Genomic DNA, 13,316 nt, shown 5'->3' with positions numbered 1-13,316 from the left:
TTAATGTGTCTGACTCAACTAACCCAACGCCTGCCCTGTGGGGGTTCACCACAGCATATATTGTGATAACGTTATTCCATACCAAGCAGGGTGATGGGCTTTGGGACTGGTTGTACCAAGCAGAGTGATGGGCTTTGGGACTGGTTGTACCAAGCAGAGTGATGGGCTTTGGGACTGGTTGTACCAAGCAGAGTGATGGGCTTTGGGACTGGTTGTACCAAGCAGAGTGATGGGCTTTGGGACTGGTTGTACCAAGCAGAGTGATGGGCTTTGGGACTGGTTGTACCAAGCAGAGTGATGGGCTTTGGGACTGGTTGTACCAAGCAGAGTGATGGGCTTTGGGACTGGTTGTACCAAGCAGAGTGATGGGCTTTGGGACTGGTTGTACCAAGCAGAGTGATGGGCTTTGGGACTGGTTGTACCAAGCAGAGTGATGGGCTTTGGGACTGGTTGTACCAAGCAGAGTGATGGGCTTTGGGACTGGTTGTACCAAGCAGGGTGATGGGCTTTGGGACTGGTTGTACCAAGCAGAGTGATGGGCTTTGGGACTGGTTGTACCAAGCAGAGTGATGGGCTTTGGGACTGGTTGTACCAAGCAGAGTGATGGGCTTTGGGACTGGTTGTACCAAGCAGGGTGATGGGCTTTGGGACTGGTTGTACCAAGCAGAGTGATGGGCTTTGGGACTGGTTGTACCAAGCAGAGTGATGGGCTTTGGGACTGGTTGTACCCACCAGAGTGATGGGCTTTATTATGTAATTACTAGGTTATGTAATTACTAGGTTATGTAATATACCTGCTTCCAGGTATTGTTTTAGGAAATAACAAGTAATTTCTGTATTGTAAATGAAAGTGCTGCCAAAGTTTTTGGGCTGTTATAAAAAAACATGGAGAAGGAAGTGCACAAAAAACCTTCTTCATGTTTTTTTCATAACAACTCAAAGACACTTTAATTTACTCTACAGAAAATATTAGTTACTTATCAGGATTAAACAGATAGAATGAACTCTCTTTGGATCTGTCTTCTGGTCCTTATGTTCATTGGAGAAAGGACTTTAACCATAAAGCACTTAAGAAATTGCCCAATCTTATCCATTATATTGTTAGATATTATTAGGATATAATATATTAAATCATGCAATCACAAATAATATGTAATATATGATATTACATTTGCAGTATGCATTAAGATGTAAAATACTACGACTCGTAGTGAGCTCAGTGAAAAAGAACATCCCAACCATATAGCCTAAACCTCAAAAAGCCTGAACCGTATAGAGTTAGTTATCCTTTTAGTTAGTTAGTTACCTGTGTCTCCTCCATCCTTCCTTCCGTCTCTGAATCTGAATAGCAGCCTTCTCTACAACACCAGAGAGCCAGGGACTAATACTCTTTGAAAAACAATGCATAACCATCCATTTGGAAAAAAAGAATACCTCTTTGAAAGGTTAGTCTCTCTCTCTCTCTCTCTCTCTCTTTCTCTCTCTCTTTCTCTGTCTCTCTTTCTCTCTCTCTCTCTCTCTCTCTCTCTCTCTCTTTCTCTCTCTCTCTCTCTCTTTCTCTTTCTCTCTCTCTCTCTCTCTCTCTTTCTCAATTACCAACCCCTGTCTTTCTCTCACCATCTCTCTGTCTTCCCCCACCTCTCTCTCTTTCTCTCTTTTTTAGTGGATTGTCAAAGGTACTTAGTATAGAATACAATTTAAATAAATACAGATTATTGTAAAATAAAACTTGTTGTTTGTATTTTACATAGTGTATGTCATTTGTATGTATAATGTTGGCCCACTATGGACTTTTTCCTGGTCAGTTCACATTGCCTGTAAAAACTACTGACCCTGTGTAGTTACAACAGTAGTTACAACAGCAGTTACAACAGCAGTTACATCAGCAGTTACAACAAACGTTACAACAGCAGTTACGACAGCAGTTACATCAAACGTTACGACAGCAGTTACAACAGCAGTTACATCAAACGTTACGACAGCAGTTACAACAGCAGTTACATCAGCAGTTACAACAGCAGTTACAACAGCAGTTACAACAACAGTTACGACAGCAGTTACATCAGCAGTTACAACAGCAGTTACAACAGCAGTTACATCAGCAGTTACAACAGCAGTTACAACAGCAGTTACATCAGCAGTTACGACAACAGTTACAACAGCAGTTACATCAGCAGTTACGACAACAGTTACAACAGCAGTTACAACAACAGTTACGACAGCAGTTACGACAACAGTTACAACAACAGTTACATCAGCAGTTACAACAGCAGTTACAACAGCAGTTACATCAGCAGTTACAACAGCAGTTACAACAGCAGTTACAACAGCAGTTACAACAGCAGTTACATCAGCAGTTACAACAGCAGTTACAACAGCAGTTACATCAGCAGTTACAACAGCAGTTACAACAGCAGTTACAACAGCAGTTACAACAGCAGTTACAACAACAGTTACAACAAACGTTACAACAGCAGTTACAACAGCAGTTACAACAGCAGTTACAACAGCAGTTACGACAGCAGTTACATCAGCAGTTACAACAGCAGTTACAACAGCAGTTACATCAGCAGTTACAACAGCAGTTACAACAGCAGTTACAACAACAGTTACAACAGCAGTTACGACAGCAGTTACATCAGCAGTTACAACAGCAGTTACAACAGCAGTTACATCAGCAGTTACACAGCAGTTACAACAGCAGTTACATCAACAGTTACGACAACAGTTACAACAGCAGTTACAACAACAGTTACGACAGCAGTTACAACAGCAGTTACGACAACAGTTACAAGATAGAGTATTGTACGATAGAGTACTGTACGATAGAGTATTGTAAGATAGAGTACTGTACGATAGAGTACTGTAATATAGAGTACTGTAAGATAGAGTACTGTAAGATAGAGTACTGTTAGATAGAGTACTGTTAGATAGAGTATGGTTAGATAGAGTACTGTTAGATAGAGTACTGTAAGATAGAGTACTGTTAGATAGAGTACTGTTAGATAGAGTACTGTTAGATAGAGTACTGTTAGATAGAGTACTGTAAGATAGAGTACTGTTAGATAGAGTACTGTTAGATAGAGTACTGTTAGATAGAGTACTGTTAGATAGAGTACTGTAAGATAGAGTGCTGTTAGATAGAGTACTGTTAGATAGAGTACTGTTAGATAGAGTACTGTTAGATAGAGTACTGTTAGATAGAGTACTGTAAGATAGAGTATTGTAAGATAGAGTACTGTTAGAAAGAGTACTGTTAGATAGAGTATTGTAAGATAGAATATTGTAAGATATAATATTGTAAGATAGAATATTGTAAGATAGAGTATTGTAAGGTATAGTACTGTAAAATAGAGTATTGTGGGATAGAGTACTGTAAGATAGAGTACTGTAAGATAGAGTATTGTAAGATAGAGTACTGTAAGATAGAGTACTGTTAGATAGAGTACTGTAAGATAGAGTACTGTAAGATAGAGTACTGTTAGATAGAGTACTGCAAGATAGAGTACTGTTAGATAGAGTACTGTTAGATAGAGTACTGTTAGATAGAGTACTGTTAGATAGAGTACTGTAAGATAGAGTACTGTAAGATAGAGTACTGCAAGATAGAGTACTGTAAGATAGAGTGCTGTTAGATAGAGTACTGTTAGATAGAGTACTCTAAGATAGAGTACTGTAAGATAGAGTACTGTTAGATAGAGTACTGTAAGATAGAATACTGTAAGATATAGTACTGTTAGATAGAGTACTGTTAGATAGAGTACTGTTGGATAGAGTATTGTAAGATAGAGTACTGTTAGATAGAGTACTGTAAAATAGAGTATTGTAGGATAGAGTACTGTTAGATAGAGTACTGTTAGATAGAGTACTGTTAGATAGAGTACTGTAAGATAGGGTATTGTAGGATAGAGTACTGTTAGATAGAGTACTGTTAGATAGAGTACTGTTAGATAGAGTACTGTAAGATAGGGTATTGTAGGATAGAGTACTGTTAGATAGAGTACTGTTAGATAGAATACTGTAAGATATAGTACTGTTAGATAGAGTACTGTTAGATAGAGTACTGTTAGATAGAGTACTGTTAGATAGAGTACTGTTAGATAGAGTACTGTTAGATAGAGTACTGTAAGATAGAGTACTGTTAGATAGAGTACTGTTAGATAGAGTACTGTTGGATAGAGTATTGTAAGATAGGGTACTTTTGGATAGGGTATTGTAGGATAGAGTACTGTTGGATAGAGTACTGTTAGAAAGAGTACTGTAAGATAGAGTACTGTTAGATAGAGTACTGTAAGATAGAATACTGTAAGATATAGTACTGTAAGATATAGTACTGATAGATAGAGTACTGTTAGATAGAGTACTGTTGGATAGAGTACTGTTAGATAGAGTACTGTTAGATAGAGTACTGTTAGATAGAGTATTGTTAGATAGAGTACTGTTAGATAGAGTATTGTAAGATAGAGTATTGTAAGATAGAGTACTGTTAGATAGAGTATTGTAAGATAGAGTACTGTTAGATAGAGTATTGTAAGATAGAGTACTGTTAGATAGAGTACTGTTAGATAGAGTACTGTTAGATAGAGTACTGTTAGATAGAGTACTGTAAGATAGAGTGCTGTTAGATAGAGTACTGTTAGATAGAGTACTGTTAGATAGAGTACTGTTAGATAGAGTACTGTTAGATAGAGTGCTGTTAGATAGAGTACTGTTAGATAGAGTACTGTTGGATAGAGTACTGTTAGATAGAGTACTGTTAGATAGAGTACTGTTAGATAGAGTACTGTAAGATAGAGTACTGTTAGATAGAGTACTGTAAGATAGAATACTGTTAGATAGAGTACTGTTAGATAGAGTACTGTTAGATAGAGTACTGTTAGATAGAGTACTGTTAGATAGAGTACTGTAAGATAGAGTACTGTTAGATAGAGTACTGTTAGATAGAGTACTGTTGGATAGAGTATTGTAAGATAGAGTACTGTTGGAAAGAGTACTGTTAGACAGAGTATTGTTAGATAGAGTACTGTTAGATAGAGTACTGTTAGATAGAGTATTGTTAGATAGAGTACTGTTAGATAGAGTATTGTAAGATAGAGTATTGTAAGATAGAGTATTGTTAGATAGAGTATTGTAAGATAGAGTACTGTTAGATAGAGTATTGTAAGATAGAGTACTGTTAGATAGAGTACTGTTAGATAGAGTACTGTTAGATAGAGTACTGTAAGATAGAGTGCTGTTAGATAGAGTACTGTTAGATAGAGTACTGTTAGATAGAGTACTGTTAGATAGAGTACTGTTAGATAGAGTACTGTTAGATAGAGTACTGTTAGATAGAACCTGTAAGATAGAGTATTGTAAGATAGAGTACTGTTAGAAAGAGTACTGTTAGATAGAGTATTGTAAGATAGAATATTGTAAGATAGAATATTGTAAGATAGAGTACTGCAAGATAGAGTACTGTAAGATAGAGTGCTGTTAGATAGAGTACTGTTAGATAGAGTACTGTTAGATAGAGTACTGTTAGATAGAGTACTGTAAGATAGGGTATTGTAGGATAGAGTACTGTTAGATAGAGTACTGTTAGATAGAATACTGTAAGATATAGTACTGTTAGATAGAGTACTGTTAGATAGAGTACTGTTAGATAGAGTACTGTTAGATAGAGTACTGTTAGATAGAGTACTGTAAGATAGAGTACTGTTTGATAGAGTACTGTTAGATAGAGTACTGTTGGATAGAGTATTGTAAGATAGGGTACTGTTGGATAGGGTATTGTAGGATAGAGTACTGTTGGATAGAGTACTGTTAGATAGAGTACTGTAAGATAGAGTACTGTTAGATAGAGTACTGTAAGATAGAATACTGTAAGATATAGTACTGTTAGATAGAGTACTGTTAGATAGAGTACTGTTGGATAGAGTACTGTTAGATAGAGTACTGTTAGATAGAGTACTGTTAGATAGAGTACTGTTAGATAGAGTACTGTTAGATAGAGTACTGTAAGATAGAGTACTGTTAGATAGAGTACTGTAAGATAGAATACTGTAAGATAGAGTACTGTTAGATAGAGTACTGTTAGATAGAGTACTGTTGGATAGAGTAATGTTAGATAGAGTACTGTTAGATAGAGTACTGTTAGATAGAGTACTGTTAGATAGAGTACTGTTAGATAGAGTACTGTAAGATAGAGTACTGTTAGATAGAGTACTGTTAGATAGAGTACTGTTGGATAGAGTATTGTAAGATAGAGTACTGTTAGAAAGAGTACTGTTAGATAGAGTATTGTTAGATAGAGTACTGTTAGATAGAGTATTGTAAGATAGAGTATTGTAAGATAGAGTACTGTTAGATAGAGTATTGTAAGATAGAGTACTGTTAGATAGAGTACTGTTAGATAGAGTACTGTTAGATAGAGTACTGTAAGATAGAGTACTGTAAAATAGAGTATTGTTAGATAGAGTATTGTTAGATAGAGTACTGTTAGATAGAGTATTGTAAGATATAGTATTGTAAGATAGAGTACTGTTAGATAGAGTACTGTTAGATAGAGTATTGTTAGATAGAGTACTGTTAGATAGAGTATTGTAAGATAGCGTATTGTAAGATAGAGTACTGTTAGATAGAGTATTGTAAGATAGAGTACTGTAAGATAGAGTATTGTAAGATAGAGTACTGTTAGATAGAGTACTGTTAGATAGAGTACTGTTAGATAGAGTACTGTTAGATAGAGTACTGTTAGATAGAGTACTGTTAGATAGAGTACTGTTAGATAGAGTGCTGTTAGATAGAGTACTGTTAGATAGAGTACTGTTGGATAGAGTACTGTTAGATAGAGTACTGTTAGATAGAGTACTGTTAGATAGAGTACTGTTAGATAGAGTACTGTAAGATAGAGTACTGTTAGATAGAGTACTGTAAGATAGAATACTGTAAGATAGAGTACTGTTAGATAGAGTACTGTTAGATAGAGTACTGTTAGATAGAGTACTGTTAGATAGAGTACTGTTAGATAGAGTACTGTTAGATAGAGTACTGTTAGATAGAGTACTGTCAGATAGAGTACTGTTCGATAGAGTACTGTAAGATAGAGTACTGTTAGATAGAGTACTGTTAGATAGAGTACTGTTGGATATAGTATTGTAAGATAGAGTACTGTTGGAAAGAGTACTGTTAGATAGAGTATTGTTAGATAGAGTACTGTTAGATAGAGTACTGTTAGATAGAGTATTGTTAGATCGAGTACTGTTAGATAGAGTATTGTAAGATAGAGTATTGTAAGATAGAGTACTGTTAGATAGAGTATTGTAAGATAGAGTACTGTTAGATAGAGTATTGTAAGATAGAGTACTGTTAGATAGAGTACTGTTAGATAGAGTACTGTTAGATAGAGTACTGTAAGATAGAGTGCTGTTAGATAGAGTACTGTTAGATAGAGTACTGTTAGATAGAGTACTGTTAGATAGAGTACTGTTAGATAGAGTACTGTTAGATAGAGTACTGTTAGATAGAGTACTGTTGGATAGAGTATTGTAAGATAGAGTACTGTTAGAAAGAGTACTGTTAGATAGAGTATTGTTAGATAGAGTACTGTTAGATAGAGTATTGTAAGATAGAGTATTGTAAGATAGAGTACTGTTAGATAGAGTATTGTAAGATAGAGTACTGTTAGATAGAGTACTGTTAGATAGAGTACTGTTAGATAGAGTACTGTAAGATAGAGTACTGTAAAATAGAGTATTGTTAGATAGAGTATTGTTAGATAGAGTACTGTTAGATAGAGTATTGTAAGATATAGTATTGTAAGATAGAGTACTGTTAGATAGAGTACTGTTAGATAGAGTATTGTTAGATAGAGTACTGTTAGATAGAGTATTGTAAGATAGCGTATTGTAAGATAGAGTACTGTTAGATAGAGTATTGTAAGATAGAGTACTGTAAGATAGAGTATTGTAAGATAGAGTACTGTTAGATAGAGTACTGTTAGATAGAGTACTGTTAGATAGAGTACTGTTAGATAGAGTACTGTTAGATAGAGTACTGTTAGATAGAGTACTGTTAGATAGAGTGCTGTTAGATAGAGTACTGTTAGATAGAGTACTGTTGGATAGAGTACTGTTAGATAGAGTACTGTTAGATAGAGTACTGTTAGATAGAGTACTGTTAGATAGAGTACTGTAAGATAGAGTACTGTTAGATAGAGTACTGTAAGATAGAATACTGTAAGATAGAGTACTGTTAGATAGAGTACTGTTAGATAGAGTACTGTTAGATAGAGTACTGTTAGATAGAGTACTGTTAGATAGAGTACTGTTAGATAGAGTACTGTTAGATAGAGTACTGTAAGATAGAGTACTGTTAGATAGAGTACTGTAAGATAGAGTACTGTTAGATAGAGTACTGTTAGATAGAGTACTGTTGGATAGAGTATTGTAAGATAGAGTACTGTTGGAAAGAGTACTGTTAGATAGAGTATTGTTAGATAGAGTACTGTTAGATAGAGTACTGTTAGATAGAGTATTGTTAGATCGAGTACTGTTAGATAGAGTATTGTAAGATAGAGTATTGTAAGATAGAGTACTGTTACGATAGAGTATTGTAAGATAGAGTACTGTTACGATAGAGTATTGTAAGATAGAGTACTGTTAGATAGAGTACTGTTAGATAGAGTACTGTTAGATAGAGTACTGCTAAGATAGAGTGCTGTTAGATAGAGTACTGTTAGATAGAGTACTGTTAGATAGAGTACTGTTAGATAGAGTACTGTTAGATAGAGTACTGTTAGATAGAGTACTGTAAGATAGAGTATTGTAAGATAGAGTACTGTTAGAAAGAGTACTGTTAGATAGAGTATTGTAAGATAGAATATTGTAAGATAGAATATTGTAAGATAGAGTATTGTAAGGTATAGTACTGTAAAATAGAGTATTGTGGGATAGAGTACTGTAAGATAGAGTACTGTAAGATAGAGTATTGTAAGATAGAGTACTGTAAGATAGAGTACTGTTAGATAGAGTACTGTAAGATAGAGTACTGTAAGATAGAGTACTGTTAGATAGAGTACTGTTAGATAGAGTACTGCAAGATAGAGTACTGTTAGATAGAGTACTGTTAGATAGAGTACTGTTAGATAGAGTACTGTTAGATAGAGTACTGTAAGATAGAGTACTGTAAGATAGAGTACTGCAAGATAGAGTACTGTAAGATAGAGTGCTGTTAGATAGAGTACTGTTAGATAGAGTACTGTTAGATAGAGTACTGTTAGATAGAGTACTGTAAGATAGGGTATTGTAGGATAGAGTACTGTTCGATAGAGTACTGTTAGATAGAATACTGTAAGATATAGTACTGTTAGATAGAGTACTGTTAGATAGAGTACTGTTAGATAGAGTACTGTTAGATAGAGTACTGTTAGATAGAGTACTGTAAGATAGAGTACTGTTAGATAGAGTACTGTTAGATAGAGTACTGTTGGATAGAGTATTGTAAGATAGGGTACTGTTGGATAGGGTATTGTAGGATAGAGTACTGTTGGATAGAGTACTGTTAGATAGAGTACTGTTAGATAGAGTACTGTAAGATAGAATACTGTAAGATATAGTACTGTTAGATAGAGTACTGTTAGATAGAGTACTGTTAGATAGAGTACTGTTAGATAGAGTACTGTAAGATAGAGTACTGTTAGATAGAGTACTGTAAGATAGAATACTGTAAGATATAGTACTGTTAGATAGAGTACTGTTAGATAGAGTACTGTTGGATAGAGTACTGTTGGATAGAGTACTGTTAGATAGAGTACTGTTAGATAGAGTACTGTTAGATAGAGTACTGTTAGATAGAGTACTGTTAGATAGAGTACTGTAAGATAGAGTACTGTTAGATAGAGTACTGTTAGATAGAGTACTGTTGGATAGAGTATTGTAAGATAGAGTACTGTTAGAAAGAGTACTGTTAGATAGAGTATTGTTAGATAGAGTACTGTTAGATAGAGTATTGTAAGATAGAGTATTGTAAGATAGAGTACTGTTAGATAGAGTACTGTTAGATAGAGTACTGTTAGATAGAGTACTGTTAGATAGAGTACTGTTAGATAGAGTACTGTAAGATAGAGTACTGTAAAATAGAGTATTGTTAGATATAGTATTGTAAGATAGAGTACTGTTAGATAGAGTACTGTAAGATAGAGTACTGTTAGATAGAGTACTGTTAGATAGAGTACTGTTAGATAGAGTACTGTTAGATAGAGTACTGTAAGATAGAGTACTGTTAGATAGAGTACTGTTAGATAGAGTACTGTTAGATAGAGTACTGTTAGATAGAGTACTGTAAGATAGAGTGCTGTTAGATAGAGTACTGTTAGATAGAGTACTGTTAGATAGAGTACTGTTAGATAGAGTACTGTTAGATAGAGTACTGTAAGATAGAGTATTGTAAGATAGAGTACTGTTAGAAAGAGTACTGTTAGATAGAGTATTGTAAGATAGAATATTGTAAGATAGAATATTGTAAGATAGAGTATTGTAAGGTATAGTACTGTAAAATAGAGTATTGTGGGATAGAGTACTGTAAGATAGAGTACTGTAAGATAGAGTATTGTAAGATAGAGTACTGTAAGATAGAGTACTGTTAGATAGAGTACTGTAAGATAGAGTACTGTAAGATAGAGTACTGTTAGATAGAGTACTGCAAGATAGAGTACTGTTAGATAGAGTACTGTTAGATAGAGTACTGTTAGATAGAGTACTGTTAGATAGAGTACTGTAAGATAGAGTACTGTAAGATAGAGTACTGCAAGATAGAGTACTGTAAGATAGAGTGCTGTTAGATAGAGTACTGTTAGATAGAGTACTCTAAGATAGAGTACTGTAAGATAGAGTACTGTTAGATAGAGTACTGTAAGATAGAATACTGTAAGATATAGTACTGTTAGATAGAGTACTGTTAGATAGAGTACTGTTGGATAGAGTATTGTAAGATAGAGTACTGTTAGATAGAGTACTGTAAAATAGAGTATTGTAGGATAGAGTACTGTTAGATAGAGTACTGTTAGATAGAGTACTGTTAGATAGAGTACTGTAAGATAGGGTATTGTAGGATAGAGTACTGTTAGATAGAGTACTGTTAGATAGAATACTGTAAGATATAGTACTGTTAGATAGAGTACTGTTAGATAGAGTACTGTTAGATAGAGTACTGTTAGATAGAGTACTGTAAGATAGAGTACTGTTAGATAGAGTACTGTTAGATAGAGTACTGTTGGATAGAGTATTGTAAGATAGGGTACTGTTGGATAGGGTATTGTAGGATAGAGTACTGTTGGATAGAGTACTGTTAGAAAGAGTACTGTAAGATAGAGTACTGTTAGATAGAGTACTGTAAGATAGAATACTGTAAGATATAGTACTGTTGGATAGAGTACTGTTAGATAGAGTACTGTTAGATAGAGTACTGTTAGATAGAGTACTGTAAGATAGAGTACTGTTAGATAGAATACTGTAAGATAGAATACTGTAAGATATAGTACTGTAAGATATAGTACTGTTAGATAGAGTACTGTTAGATAGAGTACTGTTGGATAGAGTACTGTTAGATAGAGTACTGTTAGAAAGAGTACTGTTAGATAGAGTACTGTTAGATAGAGTACTGTTAGATAGAGTATTGTTAGATAGAGTACTGTTAGATAGAGTATTGTAAGATAGAGTATTGTAAGATATAGTACTGTTAGATAGAGTACTGTTAGATAGAGTACTGTTAGATAGAGTACTGTTAGATAGAGTATTGTAAGATAGAGTACTGTTAGATAGAGTACTGTTAGATAGAGTACTGTTAGATAGAGTACTGTAAGATAGAGTACTGTTAGATAGAGTACTGTAAGATAGAATACTGTAAGATATAGTACTGTTAGATAGAGTACTGTTAGATAGAGTACTGTTGGATAGAGTACTGTTAGATAGAGTACTGTTAGATAGAGTACTGTTAGATAGAGTACTGTTAGATAGAGTACTGTTAGATAGAGTATTGTTAGATAGAGTACTGTTAGATAGAGTACTGTTAGATAGAGTACTGTAAGATAGAGTACTGTTAGATAGAGTACTGTAAGATAGAATACTGTAAGATATAGTACTGTTAGATAGAGTACTGTTAGATAGAGTACTGTTAGATAGAGTACTGTTAGATAGAGTACTGTTAGATAGAGTACTGTTAGATAGAGTACTGTTAGATAGAGTACTGTAAGATAGAGTACTGTTAGATAGAGTACTGTTAGATAGAGTACTGTTGGATAGAGTATTGTAAGATAGAGTACTGTTGGAAAGAGTACTGTTAGACAGAGTATTGTTAGATAGAGTACCGTTAGATAGAGTACTGTTAGATAGAGTATTGTTAGATAGAGTACTGTTAGATAGAGTATTGTAAGATAGAGTATTGTAAGATAGAGTACTGTTAGATAGAGTATTGTAAGATAGAGTACTGTTAGATAGAGTATTGTAAGATAGAGTACTGTTAGATAGAGTACTGTTAGATAGAGTACTGTTAGATAGAGTACTGTAAGATAGAGTGCTGTTAGATAGAGTACTGTTAGATAGAGTACTGTTAGATAGAGTACTGTTAGATAGAGTACTGTAAGATAGAATACTGTAAGATATAGTACTGTTAGATAGAGTACTGTTAGATAGAGTACTGTTGGATAGAGTACTGTTAGATAGAGTACTGTTAGATAGAGTACTGTTAGATAGAGTACTGTTAGATAGAGTACTGTTAGATAGAGTACTGTAAGATAGAGTACTGTTAGATAGAGTACTGTAAGATAGAATACTGTAAGATATAGTACTGTTAGATAGAGTACTGTTAGATAGAGTACTGTTGGATAGAGTACTGTTGGATAGAGTACTGTTAGATAGAGTACTGTTAGATAGAGTACTGTTAGATAGAGTAATGTTAGATAGAGTACTGTTAGATAGAGTACTGTAAGATAGAGTACTGTTAGATAGAGTACTGTTAGATAGAGTACTGTTGGATAGAGTATTGTAAGATAGAGTACTGTTAGAAAGAGTACTGTTAGATAGAGTATTGTTAGATAGAGTACTGTTAGATAGAGTATTGTAAGATAGAGTATTGTAAGATAGAGTACTGTTAGATAGAGTATTGTAAGATAGAGTACTGTTAGATAGAGTACTGTTAGATAGAGTACTGTTAGATAGAGTACTGTAAGATAGAGTACTGTAAAATAGAGTATTGTTAGATAGAGTATTGTTAGATAGAGTACTGTTAGATAGAGTATTGTAAGATATAGTATTGTAAGATAGAGTACTGTTAGATAG

This window comes from Salvelinus alpinus, chromosome 5 (genome assembly GCF_045679555.1).
Source record: "Salvelinus alpinus chromosome 5, SLU_Salpinus.1, whole genome shotgun sequence".
In the NCBI taxonomy this organism is placed as follows: domain Eukaryota; kingdom Metazoa; phylum Chordata; class Actinopteri; order Salmoniformes; family Salmonidae; genus Salvelinus; species Salvelinus alpinus.
Note: the sequence above shows the minus strand (reverse complement) of the source record.